Source organism: Petromyzon marinus, chromosome 17 (genome assembly GCF_048934315.1).
Source record: "Petromyzon marinus isolate PM22_M1 ecotype Great Lakes invasive population chromosome 17, UKy_Petmar_22M1.pri1.0, whole genome shotgun sequence".
Classification (NCBI taxonomy): Eukaryota; Metazoa; Chordata; class Hyperoartia; order Petromyzontiformes; family Petromyzontidae; genus Petromyzon; species Petromyzon marinus.
The window spans coordinates 1956118-1977017 of NC_133683.1; the positions used below are offsets into that span (position 1 = coordinate 1956118).

General features: G+C 47.3%; 1 long non-coding RNA gene across 2 annotated transcripts; it reads left to right on the forward strand.

Annotated features, from left to right (window-relative positions):
• The first annotated feature begins 852 nt into the window (after window positions 1–852).
• Window positions 853–16532, forward strand: LOC142924813 (uncharacterized). Of its 2 annotated transcripts, XR_012941887.1 has the most exons (5): window positions 853–1072; window positions 13162–13325; window positions 14391–14631; window positions 15234–15369; window positions 15764–16532. It is a non-coding gene; the product is annotated as an uncharacterized LOC142924813 (long non-coding RNA). The 2 variants fall into 2 exon arrangements; XR_012941886.1 differs by lacking the exon at window positions 13162–13325 and having other exon boundaries at window positions 858–1072.
• The last annotated feature ends 4368 nt before the right edge of the window (window positions 16533–20900 follow it).

Genomic DNA, 20900 nt, shown 5'->3' on the forward strand with positions numbered 1-20900 from the left:
CTCAATATTTAAAAGTGGCCCAAAGCCCCGTCATAGCACGAACATTACACTTTACCTATCTCAACAAATGTGGACATCATGAATCTTTGGTCTAATCTCAGATCTTGTGAGTTAGAACTCGGGGGCTCCTCATGCACAGCCAGCCAAGGATAACTCCCCGCTATAGTGACGTCACAGGAAAAGGACGTGACGTCACCTAAATATGGGCGTGGTCAAAAGCGGCCCCATCCCCCGCTCTTCCCGACCTTGCTTCCCCCCTTGCCGAGGTTACCCACATGAACAATAATAATAAATCATAGATGTACATTATGAAAGAATCAATTATTTTTCACAAAACTGCTCCTGTACGACCTTTTGCCAATCCCCTTCTGGAGAGCCTCTTGACGATTGCACGAATCGTGTTGGTTATTTGCACATACTTCACCATGCCGGTGAGTATGGGTTGGTAAAGGAAAAGGAGGAGCATTAACGTACAAACAAAAACCTATTTTACTAGAATGCCTTCTGCTTCCCATCATGTAGCCTGTAACACCTGGTATGCGCTATCCAGACTCCAACCTCCTTAACGTTAGATGGAGACATCTGGCACATCCCCAGCAGTTTTGTCTACAGGCTCAACATATAACACAAACACACCTCCCTAACACTAACGTTAAACTTTACCTATCTCGACGAAGGTAGACATCGTGAATCTTTGATTTTTTTCGAATTCAGAGTCAGAAGTCAGGAGCTCCTCGCGTGCACAGGCAGCCCACGATAAAGTCCGACCCAGAATGATGTCACCGTGACGTCAGTTAAATATGGGCGTGGCCTGAATGTGGGTGTGGCCAACAGCGGCGGCTTCCCCGCCCCCCGCTGCCCCTCCCCGCAGGTTTCTCTCAACCCTCAGTGCGCATGCGCGGGCGGCATGTCTCGGACATCGCCTTCAGCGGCCTTTGGCGACGCGGTGGTTGTGGCGGGAAAATTAATAAAAAAAACTTCTCCGAATAACCGCGACCTTTAACTACCCTCACGGATAATCCACACGGATCTCTGGACGGCAAGGCGAAGACGATCAATGGAATAATCTCCGGTGAGAGACGGAGAGAGATGGGCAGGCGTGAGGGCGAGCCAGGTTCAACTTTGTTGAACGCTGAGCGCAGAGTGAATGGGGTTTATACTCTTTGGTTCTATTGGGTAAAGTCACGTAGGTGAAAATAAAATAACAATTTTCACCTACGTGACTTTACCCAATAGAACCAAAGAGTATGGATCCTAGCAGCCACGAAAGCTTTAAATCTAGAATTGAATGGGGTTTGCTTCACTTAGCACGCGACTTGGACACTTCGGTGTGCAAAGTGTTGTCTGGTTGTGCCGTGTAAAGGAGGAGGACATTCAGTAAATGTCGTTGGTTTGTTAATGGGAGTGTGTGGCGCGGTAATGGACTGGGTACGACTTACAACACAAGTTCTGCTCACATTGCACGCTAAGGGTTAGCACGGCGATTACTACGTGTGCATTTATTAGTTATTGTTTATGTTAAAAGTAGTATTGATTGTTAAGACAATAATGTTTAGTATTTGTAGGTGAATCATTTCAATATTGTACAGTATAGCATTGTCCTGCTGTGTGGCTCTCACGTGGCGAGCATCAGTGCAGCAATATTCAGTACGTGGTTGTAATGTACTTCTATAGCCCCCTGCCACCAGTGCAACAGTATTCAGTACGTGGTTGTAATGTACTTCTATAGCCCCCTGCCACCAGTGCAACAGTATTCAGTACGTGGTTGTAATGCACTTCTATAGCCCCCTGCCATCAGTGCAGCAATATTCAGTACGTGGTTGTAATGCACTTCTATAGCCCCCTGCCACAAGTGCAGCAATATTCAGTACATGGTTGTAATGCACTTCTATAGCCCCCTGCCACCGGTGCAGCAATATTCAGTACATGGTTGTAATGTACTTCTATAGCCCCCTGCCACCAGTGCAGCAATATTCAGTACATGGTTGTAATGCACTTCTATAGCCCCCTGCCACAAGTGCAGCAATATTCAGTACGTGGTTGTAATGTACTTCTATAGCCCCCTGCCACCAGTGCAGCAATATTCAGTACGTGGTTGTAATGAACTTCTATAGCCCCCTGCCACCGGTGCAGCAATGTTCAGTACGTGGTTGTAATGCACTTCTATAGCCCCCTGCCACCAGTGCAGCAATATTCAGTACGTGGTTGTAATGTACTTCTATAGCCCCCTGCCATCAGTGCAGAAATATTCAGTATGTGGTTGTAATGCACTTCTATAGCCCCCTGCCACCAGTGCAGCAATATTCAGTACATTGTTGTAATCCACTTCTATAGCCCCCTGCCACCAGTGCAGCCATATTCAGTACGTGGTTGTAATGCACTTCTATAGCCCCCTGCCACCAGTGCAGCAATATTCAGTACGTGGTTGTAATGTACTTCTATAGCCCCCTGCCATCAGTGCAGAAATATTCAGTATGTGGTTGTAATGCACTTTTATAGCCCCCTGCCACCAGTGCAGCAATATTCAGTACATGGTTGTAATGTACTTCTATAGCCCCCTGCCACCAGTGCAGCAATATTCAGTACGTGGTTGTAATGCACTTCTATAGCCCCCTGCCATCAGTGCAGCAATATTCAGTGCATGGTTGTAATGCACTTCTATAGCCCCCTGCCATCAGTACAGCAATATTCAGTACATGGTTGTAATGTACTTCTATAGCCCCCTGCCACCAGTGCAGCAATATTCAATACGTGGTTGTAATGCACTTCTATAGCCCCCTGCCATCAGTGCAGCAATATTCAGTACATGGTTGTAATGTACTTCTATAGCCCCCTGCCACCAGTGCAGCAGTATTCAGTACGTGGTTGTAATGCACTTCTATAGCCCCCTGCCATCAGTGCAGCAATATTCAGTACGTGGTTGTAATGTACTTCTATAGCCCCCTGCCACAAGTGCAGCAATATTCAGTACATGGTTGTAATGCACTTCTATAGCCCCCTGCCACCGGTGCAGCAATATTCAGTACGTGGTTGTAATGCACTTCTATAGCCCCCTGCCATCAGTGCAGCAATATTCAGTACGTGGTTGTAATGTACTTCTATAGCCCCCTGCCACAAGTGCAGCAATATTCAGTACATGGTTGTAATGCACTTCTATAGCCCCCTGCCACCGGTGCAGCAATATTCAGTACATGGTTGTAATGTACTTCTATAGCCCCCTGCCACCAGTGCAGCAATATTCAGTACATGGTTGTAATGCACTTCTATAGCCCCCTGCCACAAGTGCAGCAATATTCAGTACGTGGTTGTAATGTACTTCTATAGCCCCCTGCCACCAGTGCAGCAATATTCAGTACGTGGTTGTAATGAACTTCTATAGCCCCCTGCCACCGGTGCAGCAATGTTCAGTACGTGGTTGTAATGCACTTCTATAGCCCCCTGCCACCAGTGCAGCAATATTCAGTACGTGGTTGTAATGTACTTCTATAGCCCCCTGCCATCAGTGCAGAAATATTCAGTATGTGGTTGTAATGCACTTCTATAGCCCCCTGCCACCAGTGCAGCAATATTCAGTACATTGTTGTAATCCACTTCTATAGCCCCCTGCCACCAGTGCAGCCATATTCAGTACGTGGTTGTAATGCACTTCTATAGCCCCCTGCCACCAGTGCAGCAATATTCAGTACGTGGTTGTAATGTACTTCTATAGCCCCCTGCCATCAGTGCAGAAATATTCAGTATGTGGTTGTAATGCACTTTTATAGCCCCCTGCCACCAGTGCAGCAATATTCAGTACATGGTTGTAATGTACTTCTATAGCCCCCTGCCACCAGTGCAGCAATATTCAGTACGTGGTTGTAATGCACTTCTATAGCCCCCTGCCATCAGTGCAGCAATATTCAGTGCATGGTTGTAATGCACTTCTATAGCCCCCTGCCATCAGTACAGCAATATTCAGTACATGGTTGTAATGTACTTCTATAGCCCCCTGCCACCAGTGCAGCAATATTCAATACGTGGTTGTAATGCACTTCTATAGCCCCCTGCCATCAGTGCAGCAATATTCAGTACATGGTTGTAATGTACTTCTATAGCCCCCTGCCACCAGTGCAGCAGTATTCAGTACGTGGTTGTAATGCACTTCTATAGCCCCCTGCCATCAGTGCAGCAATATTCAGTACGTGGTTGTAATGTACTTCTATAGCCCCCTGCCACAAGTGCAGCAATATTCAGTACATGGTTGTAATGCACTTCTATAGCCCCCTGCCACCGGTGCAGCAATATTCAGTACGTGGTTGTAATGCACTTCTATAGCCCCCTGCCATCAGTGCAGCAATATTCAGTACGTGGTTGTAATGTACTTCTATAGCCCCCTGCCACAAGTGCAGCAATATTCAGTACATGGTTGTAATGCACTTCTATAGCCCCCTGCCACCGGTGCAGCAATATTCAGTACATGGTTGTAATGTACTTCTATAGCCCCCTGCCACCAGTGCAGCAATATTCAGTACATGGTTGTAATGCACTTCTATAGCCCCCTGCCACAAGTGCAGCAATATTCAGTACGTGGTTGTAATGTACTTCTATAGCCCCCTGCCACCAGTGCAGCAATATTCAGTACGTGGTTGTAATGAACTTCTATAGCCCCCTGCCACCGGTGCAGCAATATTCAGTACGTGGTTGTAATGCACTTCTATAGCCCCCTGCCACCAGTGCAGCAATATTCAGTACGTGGTTGTAATGTACTTCTATAGCCCCCTGCCATCAGTGCAGAAATATTCAGTATGTGGTTGTAATGCACTTCTATAGCCCCCTGCCACCAGTGCAGGAATATTCAGTACATTGTTGTAATCCACTTCTATAGCCCCCTGCCACCAGTGCAGCCATATTCAGTACGTGGTTGTAATGCACTTTTATAGCCCCCTGCCACCAGTGCAGCAATATTCAGTACATGGTTGTAATGTACTTCTGTAGCCCCCTGCCACCAGTGCAGCAATATTCAGTACGTGGTTGTAATGCACTTCTATAGCCCCCTGCCACAAGTGCAGCAATATTCAGTACGTGGTTGTAATGTACTTCTATAGCCCCCTGCCACCAGTGCAGCAATATTCAGTACGTGGTTGTAATGAACTTCTATAGCCCCCTGCCACCAGTGCAGCAATATTCAGTACGTGGTTGTAATGCACTTCTATAGCCCCCTGCCATCAGTGCAGCAATATTCAGTGCATGGTTGTAATGCACTTCTATAGCCCCCTGCCACAAGTGCAGCAATATTCAGTACGTGGTTGTAATGTACTTCTATAGCCCCCTGCCACCAGTGCAGCAATATTCAGTACGTGGTTGTAATGAACTTCTATAGCCCCCTGCCACCAGTGCAGCAATATTCAGTACGTGGTTGTAATGCACTTCTATAGCCCCCTGCCACCAGTGCAGCAATATTCAGTACGTGGTTGTAATGTACTTCTATAGCCCCCTGCCATCAGTGCAGAAATATTCAGTATGTGGTTGTAATGCACTTCTATAGCCCCCTGCCACCAGTGCAGCAATATTCAGTACATTGTTGTAATCCACTTCTATAGCCCCCTGCCACCAGTGCAGCCATATTCAGTACGTGGTTGTAATGCACTTTTATAGCCCCCTGCCACCAGTGCAGCAATATTCAGTACGTGGTTGTAATGAACTTCTATAGCCCCCTGCCACCGGTGCAGCAATATTCAGTATGTGGTTGTAATGCACTTCTATAGCCCCCTGCCACCAGTGCAGCAATATTCAGTACATTGTTGTAATCCACTTCTATAGCCCCCTGCCACCAGTGCAGCCATATTCAGTACGTGGTTGTAATGCACTTTTATAGCCCCCTGCCACCAGTGCAGCAATATTCAGTACATGGTTGTAATGTACTTCTGTAGCCCCCTGCCACCAGTGCAGCAATATTCAGTACGTGGTTGTAATGCACTTCTATAGCCCCCTGCCACCAGTGCAGCAATATTCAGTACATTGTTGTAATCCACTTCTATAGCCCCCTGCCACCAGTGCAGCCATATTCAGTACGTGGTTGTAATGCACTTTTATAGCCCCCTGCCACCAGTGCAGCAATATTCAGTACGTGGTTGTAATGAACTTCTATAGCCCCCTGCCACCGGTGCAGCAATATTCAGTACGTGGTTGTAATGCACTTCTATAGCCCCCTGCCACCAGTGCAGCAATATTCAGTACGTGGTTGTAATGTACTTCTATAGCCCCCTGCCATCAGTGCAGAAATATTCAGTATGTGGTTGTAATGCACTTCTATAGCCCCCTGCCACCAGTGCAGCAATATTCAGTACATTGTTGTAATCCACTTCTATAGCCCCCTGCCACCAGTGCAGCCATATTCAGTACGTGGTTGTAATGCACTTTTATAGCCCCCTGCCACCAGTGCAGCAATATTCAGTACATGGTTATAATGTACTTCTGTAGCCCCCTGCCACCAGTGCAGCAATATTCAGTACGTGGTTGTAATGCACTTCTATAGCCCCCTGCCACAAGTGCAGCAATATTCAGTACGTGGTTGTAATGTACTTCTATAGCCCCCTGCCACCAGTGCAGCAATATTCAGTACGTGGTTGTAATGAACTTCTATAGCCCCCTGCCACCGGTGCAGCAATATTCAGTACGTGGTTGTAATGCACTTCTATAGCCCCCTGCCATCAGTGCAGCAATATTCAGTGCATGGTTGTAATGCACTTCTATAGCCCCCTGCCACAAGTGCAGCAATATTCAGTACGTGGTTGTAATGTACTTCTATAGCCCCCTGCCACCAGTGCAGCAATATTCAGTACGTGGTTGTAATGTACTTCTATAGCCCCCTGCCATCAGTGCAGAAATATTCAGTATGTGGTTGTAATGCACTTTTATAGCCCCCTGCCACCAGTGCAGCAATATTCAGTACATGGTTGTAATGTACTTCTATAGCCCCCTGCCACCAGTGCAGCAATATTCAGTACGTGGTTGTAATGCACTTCTATAGCCCCCTGCCATCAGTGCAGCAATATTCAGTGCATGGTTGTAATGCACTTCTATAGCCCCCTGCCATCAGTACAGCAATATTCAGTACATGGTTGTAATGTACTTCTATAGCCCCCTGCCACCAGTGCAGAAATATTCAGTATGTGGTTGTAATGCACTTCTATAGCCCCCTGCCACCAGTGCAGCAATATTCAGTACATTGTTGTAATCCACTTCTATAGCCCCCTGCCACCAGTGCAGCCATATTCAGTACGTGGTTGTAATGCACTTTTATAGCCCCCTGCCACCAGTGCAGCAATATTCAGTACATTGTTGTAATCCACTTCTATAGCCCCCTGCCACCAGTGCAGCCATATTCAGTACGTGGTTGTAATGCACTTTTATAGCCCCCTGCCACCAGTGCAGCAATATTCAGTACATGGTTGTAATGTACTTCTGTAGCCCCCTGCCACCAGTGCAGCAATATTCAGTACGTGGTTGTAATGCACTTCTATAGCCCCCTGCCACCAGTGCAGCAATATTCAGTACATTGTTGTAATCCACTTCTATAGCCCCCTGCCACCAGTGCAGCCATATTCAGTACGTGGTTGTAATGCACTTTTATAGCCCCCTGCCACCAGTGCAGCAATATTCAGTACGTGGTTGTAATGAACTTCTATAGCCCCCTGCCACCGGTGCAGCAATATTCAGTACGTGGTTGTAATGCACTTCTATAGCCCCCTGCCACCAGTGCAGCAATATTCAGTACGTGGTTGTAATGTACTTCTATAGCCCCCTGCCATCAGTGCAGAAATATTCAGTATGTGGTTGTAATGCACTTCTATAGCCCCCTGCCACCAGTGCAGCAATATTCAGTACATTGTTGTAATCCACTTCTATAGCCCCCTGCCACCAGTGCAGCCATATTCAGTACGTGGTTGTAATGCACTTTTATAGCCCCCTGCCACCAGTGCAGCAATATTCAGTACATGGTTATAATGTACTTCTGTAGCCCCCTGCCACCAGTGCAGCAATATTCAGTACGTGGTTGTAATGCACTTCTATAGCCCCCTGCCACAAGTGCAGCAATATTCAGTACGTGGTTGTAATGTACTTCTATAGCCCCCTGCCACCAGTGCAGCAATATTCAGTACGTGGTTGTAATGAACTTCTATAGCCCCCTGCCACCGGTGCAGCAATATTCAGTACGTGGTTGTAATGCACTTCTATAGCCCCCTGCCATCAGTGCAGCAATATTCAGTGCATGGTTGTAATGCACTTCTATAGCCCCCTGCCACAAGTGCAGCAATATTCAGTACGTGGTTGTAATGTACTTCTATAGCCCCCTGCCACCAGTGCAGCAATATTCAGTACGTGGTTGTAATGTACTTCTATAGCCCCCTGCCATCAGTGCAGAAATATTCAGTATGTGGTTGTAATGCACTTTTATAGCCCCCTGCCACCAGTGCAGCAATATTCAGTACATGGTTGTAATGTACTTCTATAGCCCCCTGCCACCAGTGCAGCAATATTCAGTACGTGGTTGTAATGCACTTCTATAGCCCCCTGCCATCAGTGCAGCAATATTCAGTGCATGGTTGTAATGCACTTCTATAGCCCCCTGCCATCAGTACAGCAATATTCAGTACATGGTTGTAATGTACTTCTATAGCCCCCTGCCACCAGTGCAGCAATATTCAATACGTGGTTGTAATGCACTTCTATAGCCCCCTGCCATCAGTGCAGCAATATTCAGTACATGGTTGTAATGTACTTCTATAGCCCCCTGCCACCAGTGCAGCAGTATTCAGTACGTGGTTGTAATGCACTTCTATAGCCCCCTGCCATCAGTGCAGCAATATTCAGTACGTGGTTGTAATGTACTTCTATAGCCCCCTGCCACAAGTGCAGCAATATTCAGTACATGGTTGTAATGCACTTCTATAGCCCCCTGCCACCGGTGCAGCAATATTCAGTACGTGGTTGTAATGCACTTCTATAGCCCCCTGCCATCAGTGCAGCAATATTCAGTACGTGGTTGTAATGTACTTCTATAGCCCCCTGCCACAAGTGCAGCAATATTCAGTACATGGTTGTAATGCACTTCTATAGCCCCCTGCCACCGGTGCAGCAATATTCAGTACATGGTTGTAATGTACTTCTATAGCCCCCTGCCACCAGTGCAGCAATATTCAGTACATGGTTGTAATGCACTTCTATAGCCCCCTGCCACAAGTGCAGCAATATTCAGTACGTGGTTGTAATGTACTTCTATAGCCCCCTGCCACCAGTGCAGCAATATTCAGTACGTGGTTGTAATGAACTTCTATAGCCCCCTGCCACCGGTGCAGCAATATTCAGTACGTGGTTGTAATGCACTTCTATAGCCCCCTGCCACCAGTGCAGCAATATTCAGTACGTGGTTGTAATGTACTTCTATAGCCCCCTGCCATCAGTGCAGAAATATTCAGTATGTGGTTGTAATGCACTTCTATAGCCCCCTGCCACCAGTGCAGCAATATTCAGTACATTGTTGTAATCCACTTCTATAGCCCCCTGCCACCAGTGCAGCCATATTCAGTACGTGGTTGTAATGCACTTTTATAGCCCCCTGCCACCAGTGCAGCAATATTCAGTACATGGTTGTAATGTACTTCTGTAGCCCCCTGCCACCAGTGCAGCAATATTCAGTACGTGGTTGTAATGCACTTCTATAGCCCCCTGCCACAAGTGCAGCAATATTCAGTACGTGGTTGTAATGTACTTCTATAGCCCCCTGCCACCAGTGCAGCAATATTCAGTACGTGGTTGTAATGAACTTCTATAGCCCCCTGCCACCGGTGCAGCAATATTCAGTACGTGGTTGTAATGCACTTCTATAGCCCCCTGCCATCAGTGCAGCAATATTCAGTGCATGGTTGTAATGCACTTCTATAGCCCCCTGCCACAAGTGCAGCAATATTCAGTACGTGGTTGTAATGTACTTCTATAGCCCCCTGCCACCAGTGCAGCAATATTCAGTACGTGGTTGTAATGAACTTCTATAGCCCCCTGCCACCAGTGCAGCAATATTCAGTACGTGGTTGTAATGCACTTCTATAGCCCCCTGCCACCAGTGCAGCAATATTCAGTACGTGGTTGTAATGTACTTCTATAGCCCCCTGCCATCAGTGCAGAAATATTCAGTATGTGGTTGTAATGCACTTCTATAGCCCCCTGCCACCAGTGCAGCAATATTCAGTACATTGTTGTAATGCACTTTTATAGCCCCCTGCCACCAGTGCAGCAATATTCAGTACGTGGTTGTAATGAACTTCTATAGCCCCCTGCCACCGGTGCAGCAATATTCAGTATGTGGTTGTAATGCACTTCTATAGCCCCCTGCCACCAGTGCAGCAATATTCAGTACATTGTTGTAATCCACTTCTATAGCCCCCTGCCACCAGTGCAGCCATATTCAGTACGTGGTTGTAATGCACTTTTATAGCCCCCTGCCACCAGTGCAGCAATATTCAGTACATGGTTGTAATGTACTTCTGTAGCCCCCTGCCACCAGTGCAGCAATATTCAGTACGTGGTTGTAATGCACTTCTATAGCCCCCTGCCACCAGTGCAGCAATATTCAGTACATTGTTGTAATCCACTTCTATAGCCCCCTGCCACCAGTGCAGCCATATTCAGTACGTGGTTGTAATGCACTTTTATAGCCCCCTGCCACCAGTTCAGCAATATTCAGTACGTGGTTGTAATGAACTTCTATAGCCCCCTGCCACCGGTGCAGCAATATTCAGTACGTGGTTGTAATGCACTTCTATAGCCCCCTGCCACCAGTGCAGCAATATTCAGTACGTGGTTGTAATGTACTTCTATAGCCCCCTGCCATCAGTGCAGAAATATTCAGTATGTGGTTGTAATGCACTTCTATAGCCCCCTGCCACCAGTGCAGCAATATTCAGTACATTGTTGTAATCCACTTCTATAGCCCCCTGCCACCAGTGCAGCCATATTCAGTACGTGGTTGTAATGCACTTTTATAGCCCCCTGCCACCAGTGCAGCAATATTCAGTACATGGTTATAATGTACTTCTGTAGCCCCCTGCCACCAGTGCAGCAATATTCAGTACGTGGTTGTAATGCACTTCTATAGCCCCCTGCCACAAGTGCAGCAATATTCAGTACGTGGTTGTAATGTACTTCTATAGCCCCCTGCCACCAGTGCAGCAATATTCAGTACGTGGTTGTAATGAACTTCTATAGCCCCCTGCCACCGGTGCAGCAATATTCAGTACGTGGTTGTAATGCACTTCTATAGCCCCCTGCCATCAGTGCAGCAATATTCAGTGCATGGTTGTAATGCACTTCTATAGCCCCCTGCCACAAGTGCAGCAATATTCAGTACGTGGTTGTAATGTACTTCTATAGCCCCCTGCCACCAGTGCAGCAATATTCAGTACGTGGTTGTAATGAACTTCTATAGCCCCCTGCCACCGGTGCAGCAATATTCAGTACGTGGTTGTAATGCACTTCTATAGCCCCCTGCCACCAGTGCAGCAATATTCAGTACGTGGTTGTAATGTACTTCTATAGCCCCCTGCCATCAGTGCAGAAATATTCAGTATGTGGTTGTAATGCACTTCTATAGCCCCCTGCCACCAGTGCAGCAATATTCAGTACATTGTTGTAATCCACTTCTATAGCCCCCTGCCACCAGTGCAGCCATATTCAGTACGTGGTTGTAATGCACTTTTATAGCCCCCTGCCACCAGTGCAGCAATATTCAGTACATGGTTGTAATGTACTTCTGTAGCCCCCTGCCACCAGTGCAGCAATATTCAGTACGTGGTTGTAATGCACTTCTATAGCCCCCTGCCATCAGTGCAGCAATATTCAGTGCATGGTTGTAATGCACTTCTATAGCCCCCTGCCACCAGTGCAGCAATATTCAGTACGTGGTTGTAATGCACTTCTATAGCTCCCTGCCACCAGTTCAGCAATATTCAGTACGTGGTTGTAATGTACTTCTATAGCCCCCTGCCACCAGTGCAGCAATATTCAGTACGTGGATGTAATGTACTTCTATAGCCCCCTGCCACCAGTGCAGCAATATTCAGTACGTGGTTGTAATGCACTTCTATAGCCCCCTGCCACCAGTTCAGCAGTATTCAGTACGTGGTTGTAATGCACTTCTATAGCCCCCTGACATTGTGCAGCAATGTTCAGTACATTGTTGTAATGCACTTCTATAGCCCCCTGCCACCACCAAATTCACACTGACCAGCGTGGTGAAGTACGGTAAATAACCCCTCCCCCTGGGAGCTGCATAGCATGGGACAGCTGTCAGCCAGCAATGGATTGAAAAAGGAGCTGTACTCTGCACACGTTGTTATTCAGGGTAGGGTAAGGAACTTGGAGGTTCGGTATGCATAATGTGCTCGGAAAGTATTGTATTCTGTATGTGTGTTGAATCTCTTTCGCACCGTACCAAGCCCACTGTGCTCTTCGGAGGTGCGATAATATATAAATATAAGTAGTCATACTACTGTAATACCACTATTAATATGTAGCATTCATTTTATTAGTAGTACTGTAATTTGTTGATATGCAGGTGTACATGCCAAACGTTAACCAATGTTAAATGTTAAGCCTTCTCTTTTGAATACAGTGTGTTTTAAACATGGAGTTGTCTCCAGCTAATTCTTAAATGTATATCATTCATAATGTAGTAGTAGGCAGGTAGAGCATTTATGACACTTCAATTGTACATAGAGCTTGCAGGTGTGATGAAGGAAAGCATGGGAAAGGCTGGAATTTTTGTTGAAAAAAGGACAACAGCCACAGTAGCTTAAGAGACCTAACGCTGAAGCTGCTAACGCGAAGTGGTCGACGCTGGCCCATGCGTTGTGACGTCGGACCCACTTTCCGCACACAGCAGCTCCTCATGGTGCCCCCCATACCAGGACCAGTGGTGACCTGGTAGCCACAGCGATTCCTCTCCCTGGCCCCATTCGGTTCGGGCATCCCAAATCGTACAAAATGAACTGCAACGGTGGTGAGACAAACAGCCCTTCGGGCGACAGCACGGTGACGGACACAAGCCCTCGCGGCAGCCAGGGCAGCTCGCTGCTCCGGACCGGAAGCGGGGGCTAGCACAGCCCTGTGGTGTGCGGAGAGCAGTGCTGCTCGTAGGCGAGCGGTGCGCTGGACGCCTACATCGAGGACTTTGAGCAGAGCGGAATCTGTGCGTCACCGCTACCCAGGATACGTGCAGAGCACAGCACCGCGCAGCATGGCGGAGCGGAGACGCGCGGAGGAGAGGAGGATGCACAGTGTGGATGAGGGTGGGTTGCGCCTCTCGCCACGCGAGGAATCGCTCCGTGGTGCTTGCGCTCGAGTGGCTATCGAGTGTGCAGGCGGTGCAATGGTATCGAAGCTATAGTAATAGGTTTTTACCCTTTTATCTGGCACAAACACTGACACCTTTATACAAGGGATCATGTTTGCAATAACCACAACACAAGTAGTCAAAATGCAAACAAAAAAGACAACTGATAATATGCACTGTCCTTGAATTTGATTGGTCCACACCCGAGACGGCTTTTCTGAGATCCCAGTCTCCACTGGTGTTGGACCAGAAGACGCAAAAAGGCGTCTTCTTATTCTTAGCGTCTTCTTGTTTGCATTTTGACTACTTGCGTTGTGGTTATCGCAAACATGATCCCTTGTATAAAAGTGTCAGTTTTTGTGCCAGATAAAAGGGTAAAAACCTATTACTATATCTTGTTACTGGCAAAGGAGGTCTCATAAGGTATCGAAGCTAGTTGACTGGATGGGGGATAATTGGAGAGGAGAACCCCATTTTTTTTGCTTGTACTGGGTGCTTGTCAATTATGCTATGCTATCATGAATGTAATGTAATTCCCCTAGAAAAAAAACCCTTAAGGTCTAAAGATACATTTTCGTGAGAGTCCCACACTGGGATGCTTGGCAAATTCCATTAATGAGTTCATTTTATGTCAGAGAAAACTATCCACAGTAAGCACACGCATATGAGAGGATAGCATAGGTCTGAACAGATAGGTCGGTGCATGCATTTCTTTCTCCTGTCATCTTCCAGCAACTTCACTGATTATCGAGTTTGTAAAGTTTGTGAAATCTAAGTGATCCTCCAACCTTTGTGTCAAAATTTGCAGATCCTAGACTGGACACATCTGAAGTTTAAACAATAACAGCTCATGCACTGATTTATCCCATATTCTCACAAACTCCACAAACGGATAACATCATTAGTTACTGATGGTGCAAAGTAAGGCAACATTGCAGGATTGCCGTTCAGGGGTCAAGGAATCTAGGGGAGAGCAAATTCATTGTGTACCAGTAAAATGTCTGTGGGTCTTACATTGCAGGTGGCATGCTGCTTGTGGAGGACCTCATCTTGGGCACGTGCAGCCTCACTGCTGCGCTGCAGCGGTCGTGGCTCATAGCCCGACGGTCAGTCTAACCACGGACCAGCTCCTAGCGGCGCCAGTTGACGGTTCCTCCAAGTCCTTGCTCCGCTCGCCTGGCGCCCACCGAGACCTCACAGTGTCGCACAGAGGCAAGCGGTCATCTCTCGGGGTCACCGCGCACAGCTTCGGCGCATCATTGGTGAGGGGCAATAAGCCAACTAAACGGTTGAGCTCAACAGCGAGAAGCAACAAGGCCGTGATGCCATTAAATTTGTCGGCAAAGCCCGAAAATTATTTCTTTTCTAACCAGACGAATGTTTTGTTGTACTTATGGAGCAGTGAAGCAACTAGGCGTGAGCACTTGCCGAACGGCGGCTGTGCGACAAGTACCTATCTCAGGTGGTTGACAAGCCAAAAGGATAAGCTGGATGTGTCAGGGATCACGAGCATTCCTGAGCTCAGGTACCCGGCCTGGCTGCGTGACTGCGATGTGGACTCCCAGACCAGCAGCCACGAGACGGATACCAGCACAAAGAGAGCAGGTGCCGCTCAGAGCCCGCAAAGCAGACCAAAGTACCCAGAGTGGCTCAAAGTTTTGGATATCTCCGGCCTTACGAATGTAGCCAACGAGGAGCCCGTGTCAGAGGACAATAGATCCCTAGGTGTGTGTATATATATAGTCTGTATATAGCAGATGACATTTCATATGTTTTCAGGTACATATTCAGTCTTTTCTCACAGAGACGGCTGAGCGGCCACCCATGTGGTTGTGACGTGCGATGCGTGATTCTTGATGCACAGCCTCATTGGAGGAGCTGCTGAGCAGGGCGCACATGGAGTTGGACTCCCCCGGCTTGGAGGCCCCCTCCCCGGGCAGCTTCAACACGGACGTCTTTCTAGGGGCTGATCGTCCCTGGGAAAACCCCTCCACGCCATTGTGAATTTATCTTTATATCCACACTCACGCACAGCATAGAGGCTGCACCGCCTCTAAGTATGATGTCAGATTTTGAATGTTATAAGCTAAGCAGGTAAGCCTGGTTATTACTTGGATGGGAGACTGTTTTGAAATAGCATATATTATAGATTTTGGCTGCTAGGTAACCAGGAGTTAGTAATACGGCAATGGAATCTTGAATCTATATCCGGAGTTTTGCATTTTACTCCCTCTGTTTTCACCGGGTTCTCCGTTTTCCTCTCACATACCACTCGCTGATGAAATTTGCAAAATATCACTGCCAAACCCTCCTGAGACTTGGTGAGATTTTTCTGGCTTCCACCTTGATAATAAGTCAACCAAGTAATTTTCTCTCAATCGTGTCTCTTCTCAGGGCCGTGTACCACCTGTCGCGTCTGAAAGAGCTGGTTGACACCATCAAGGAGAACAAGGATGGCTGACTACCCGTGATGTAGAAAGCCCGAAAGCATTTTATGGCGGTGGTCGAGGTTTCTACTCAGAAGGATACGTTCGCTTGGTCATGCTAATTCATGGTTGTTAAACATCAATGGTACTTCAGGTGCTGTGGTGTGAATCGCAATTACTTGTGAACTTGTGGGGCCCATGGGGCACAGTAATTGCCCTGTTAATGGAAGTGCCACAACAAAGTATTGGAAAAATGTGATAAAGTTCGTTCAGGGTTGGAGTTATTGAATGGTTGCAGCAGTATTTTGCACAGCAAATCCATACAGACTCAAATGTCACTTGAAATAGAACGGATATGTGAACAATATTGTGAGCACAACTAAACTAATTTTGGTTTTAGCCATTTTGGAAGGAGACTACTTTATTGGGAACATACATGCTAGTATTTGTGTAGTTATAAACATTTGGGAAATCACTGTAAAAGTACATTTGCTTATTTAGATTGCACTATACCTGTATTGTAAAATTTCAGAACCTTTTATGTAATTTGTAATCAATAAACCAAAGTTGCATATTGTATGCAACCCATGACTTGGATTGTTTTTATCATGTCTTGTTTAGCATGGTTGGTTATGTACAGTGTGAAAGAAATTCAACATACATTAAATATTTTCTGATATTTGAATGTTTATATTGTACATGTATATTTATTTTACAATAAATCTGAGACAAAGGCTTATACACATGGAATTGAAAATATTCAGCTATGATTTGTATTTCTCAAGTATTTTAAGAAAAGTCAGCGAGTCTCGTGACATGTCTTCACATTTGGGAGTGATGATTGTGATGGATATACAGGCATTAACCTGCTTACATTCCTAGAGTATGTAAGGTGAATTTGGGCATTCTGGGTGATTGGGTTTTAGGCCAAACACAGGCAGATGGTGGGGGATAGATGTTTTCAAGCATCTATTAATTATTCATCGGCATGTACTATCTTACTATGATGTAAAGTTCAAAAACATGGTTCATGAAGGGAATGGAATAAAAACTCAACTGTGCACAAGTATGGAGGAATTAATACTTGGAATTCAATGCAAAGATCTGGCCATATGGCGTTTACTGGGCACCAGGGTTGCCAAACAACACGTGAAAGATGTGTATCAGGCACAGCCTCTGCATTATGAAAAAAATATCACTTCCTGAAGAAGTGCATTTTGCTTCTCCTGTCTTAGGTCACCATCAAAATAAATTAGAGCAAATGTGACTCGACTGACACAGGCAGCATTTATACTTGTGAAGTGTTCTCCTTCCGACGTGTGGTGTGTGTCGCACACACTGTCGGAGACGAGGTAGTTGCAGGAGACATCGTCTCTTTATTATCTTGTTCACACCAACTCCGGCCTCACTCTCTCGACCACGTTGCCATAGAGCCCGGCCTAGACACGACCCTGTCCGTGTTGCACCGACGGCGTCGACCGAGAAGGCCAACGACTGTCTGGCCACGCAATGATTGGGCGAATGCGGTGGCAACGACAGCGACGTCGAGACGAGTCCACTCCCAGAACCGGCAGCCCGGAGCTGTCGCTCTCCGCTGCTTATATTATATTCTATATTCTACTCGGTGCGGCTTGGCTCTGCCCTATCCACGCCTCCCTTCTCGAACCGACCAGAGGGTTCCAGAGGCTTCCCTATGAGGTCTTCCATGACCCTTGCCCCAATTCCTCTGCCCGGCCGGCACACCCGTATATATGCTCAACGGCGTGTGCGCAAACTTTCCACTGCAGTTGCCGCTGCTGGACAGCAGTCAGCGCTGTGTCACTACACTTGTATGAACACAAGAATTACATAATCACATCTACACTTATATGTAATGGGCTGAGATAGGCGCACACAACTTCTTGGGAGGCAACACTATTTATTAACACCAACACATTACACTTAACATAAATTTCGATTTAAAGCTTTCGTGACTGCGGGCTAACACCAATCCCGAATATCCGCCCCCACAGCCCTTTAAATAACCTCCCATACAGCCCCCCAATCGGCTATGCGTGTATGAGTGACGTCCCTGCCCTCTAACCCCCGACCCCCCCCGTCCCGCGCGTGCGATTGGTGTGTCGCTCTAAAACCGACTCCAAATCCCCGCCCCGCAGCCCTTTAAACAATCTCCATTGCCCGGCATCGGCGGCAACGCGTGTGCGAAGGACGTCATTGCCCTCTGACCCCTGACCCCCCGTTTAGTTTGTGTGAGTGGTGCGCGGGGTTGTGTGAGCGGAGACGTCGCGTTTGAGTGGCTGAGAAGCGACGGATTGATTCCAGGCAGCCACGTGCCAGCCCCGAGCTATGCCCCACAAACAGGACCCGCGGACCCGAGGGGCTGCGCCGTGAGGAGAGTAGCCGGAGAGCGGCAGCCCTCTCACCGCGAGCGAGGAGTCGAGTAACGGCTGCTCTCACTTGAGCGAGGAGTCCGGAGCCCGCAGCCCTCTCGAGATCAGCCCTCCCCCAGGGGGGGAGCCGGGGGCCCGCATCCCCCACAACTGACAACCTGTGTACCAACTGGCCGAGCGAGAGTTTGTGTGTATTTGAGCACAATCGTGCCAGTGTTTAGCTGTACCAGGGAGTTTGATGCAGCAGATTGTTTCGGTGTAGCAGGGTGTCCGGATTGTGCCGGCACACTATCCTTCTATCTGTAATGTCGTAGGGTGAGCTCCATTAAAAGTTTACTCGGACCCCAACCTGTCAAAGCGCCTAATCTCGGAACGTGGTTCTCAACCTCGTACCTCACCCATGCTACGTACCTTTGAGACGTCCTGCTTTTACAAATGTTGATGAACTGGAGGGCAAAGGTCTGGAGGACCCCACATGGAGTCTGGTTTCTCACACCCGCGCCTCCTGTGACATTTCTGGAGGCTTCTCTGGAATCTTTGTCCCATTTATTGAGTGCAGATTTGGCTTACTTCTAGCTTCATCCCAAGACGTCATCCAGTTTGGAAATACCCGAAGGTTGTGGGAGTCGCCCCGTGCTTCAGTTTCTTTCCAACCCTCGTAATGGCCGGATGCTCACCAGCCGGAAGTCTTTTGCTGCTTACACTACGACCGAGGTGTTGAGAGCAACCATCTCGTGGCTGGTCGGCAATGGAGATGGTATTGTCGATTTGGGGAGCGTGAGTCTGTGGCGTTCGTGGTGCTGCTGTCACGGAGGCGACACGAGTTTAGGAAATTCAGTTTTGTGGGTTTCCTGTAGCGAGCACTGAAAGATCCTCTCTTCCTCTTTCTCCACCCTTGTCTCTGCTGTCTCCATGTCCCCGTTCAACTCTTTCTACACCGCTTTCCTTGAATGTGCAGCTGCCTTTACGGCCTCCCCTCTCCCCTTCTCTCCACCTCCAACCCATCTCCGTCGTAATCTCCTCCCCTTTGTTCAGGCTCTTCCCTTTCTTCCTCAGTCTATGGATGGGGTTATTGTTTATCGGGCTCTTATACAAAAAATGGAGCTTATTTTAGCCTTTGAATAGGATTTTCTGTTTTCCTTCGGTAGCGTGTTGCGCACATAGGGAAGATCGAGCCACGCCACCGGTTCCCATGATCAAAATCTTTGTCAACTTGTCTCCCTCGGTAGGAATGCCTTTCCTTCTGCAGCAAGCAATTGTCTTCTCTCTCTCCTCCGGTATTTCTTCCGATGCGCTTTCTTAATCTCGCTTGCTGTGTGTATCGACTCTATCATTCAACAAGGGCAAATAAAAAAAAAATGCTTTTTTTTCCTCCACTGTTTTACCACTATACCTCCTCAGTGGGTACTCGGAGTTTCATCTAATGTACTATTTGATGAGTCGCTTCCACACAGCACAAAGGCGGTAGCTATCCGAACTGTAAATTTTTCTTCCAATTTCGATAGATTCTCGAATTATTCTTGGGCAGTAGTAGCTAGTTTTGCACAGAACTTCAACATTAGAATCAACTGAGTGTCCTTGTTGGCACGTGTGTTCTGCTACTGCTGAACACGGGTGCCAACAAATAATACATTATTTAAATGCATGCCTATAAAGGGCAGCATACTTCAATAGGGATTACCATTGGTACGGCTATTTTAATACACAATAGACAGGAAGGACAAGATCAAAGGGCTCTCATAATGCACATGCATAATGCACGTTGACTCGGTAATCTCCCCCCCCCCCCCCCCCCCACTTTGCGCGAGAGTGCCACAAATCTGGCTGTCGCCTGATGAAGCTAGTTGTAATTACTGGCAAAACGTCGTACTCCGATTGTAAATGTTGTGGCTTGGCTCTCCAAAGTACCAGTGACGAATTGGCTTGTTCTGTTTCCGTGACAACCCTTACTAGTTGGCTGTGTCGAGTGGTGGCGGGTTTTAACGACACGTTTATATATGTATGCGATCTAATCCAAAAAACACCTCTATGGATGATATTGGGCGCGAAAGCCTACATGTTAAACCAAAATTTAAAATATATACAAAATAACAATAATTTCTAGTTTTCCTCATTCACATCGTGATTCGTATGAACAGACATGAGATGATTGAGACATGTTAAATCATAAACGTATTTATTAATATATATATACAGATAGTCCTCGACTGCAATGTCCTTGTCCACGTGCAAACAGAGTTAGGATAGCAGCCTCCTTTAAAAGCCAGAGTAGATTTATACGCTGTAGAAGACAGTTGATGAATCCTCGTTGCTTGATTCCTCCTCGGATCCCTTCAGCAGTGAGTCGTCACCAGTCTTCTCTGCCTGCTCATTCTCCATGTGGCACGGCTGGGGTGGGTGCAATACGCCAGGAGACTCCTTATGCAGCGAGCAGCGAAGCAGGCCCATCTCTGCCTGCTCATCCTCAACGTGGAATTGAGGAGATGGCGGTGAGCTGGGGGCATCGGTGAGGAGGGTGTTACGGAGACGGCCCAGCTCTGCCTGCTGCAGAATCGTCTGTACGACGAAGCGCTCGCGGCGCCTGCAGGCGCGCACATGGGATGGCGTGTCCGGGATGATGTATGCAATGCAGGCCTTCGTGAATAACACCACGTGCTGCACACGTCCACACACAGGTAAAGGATTTTCAGTTTCAGGATTTGCATGTAAAGGGTG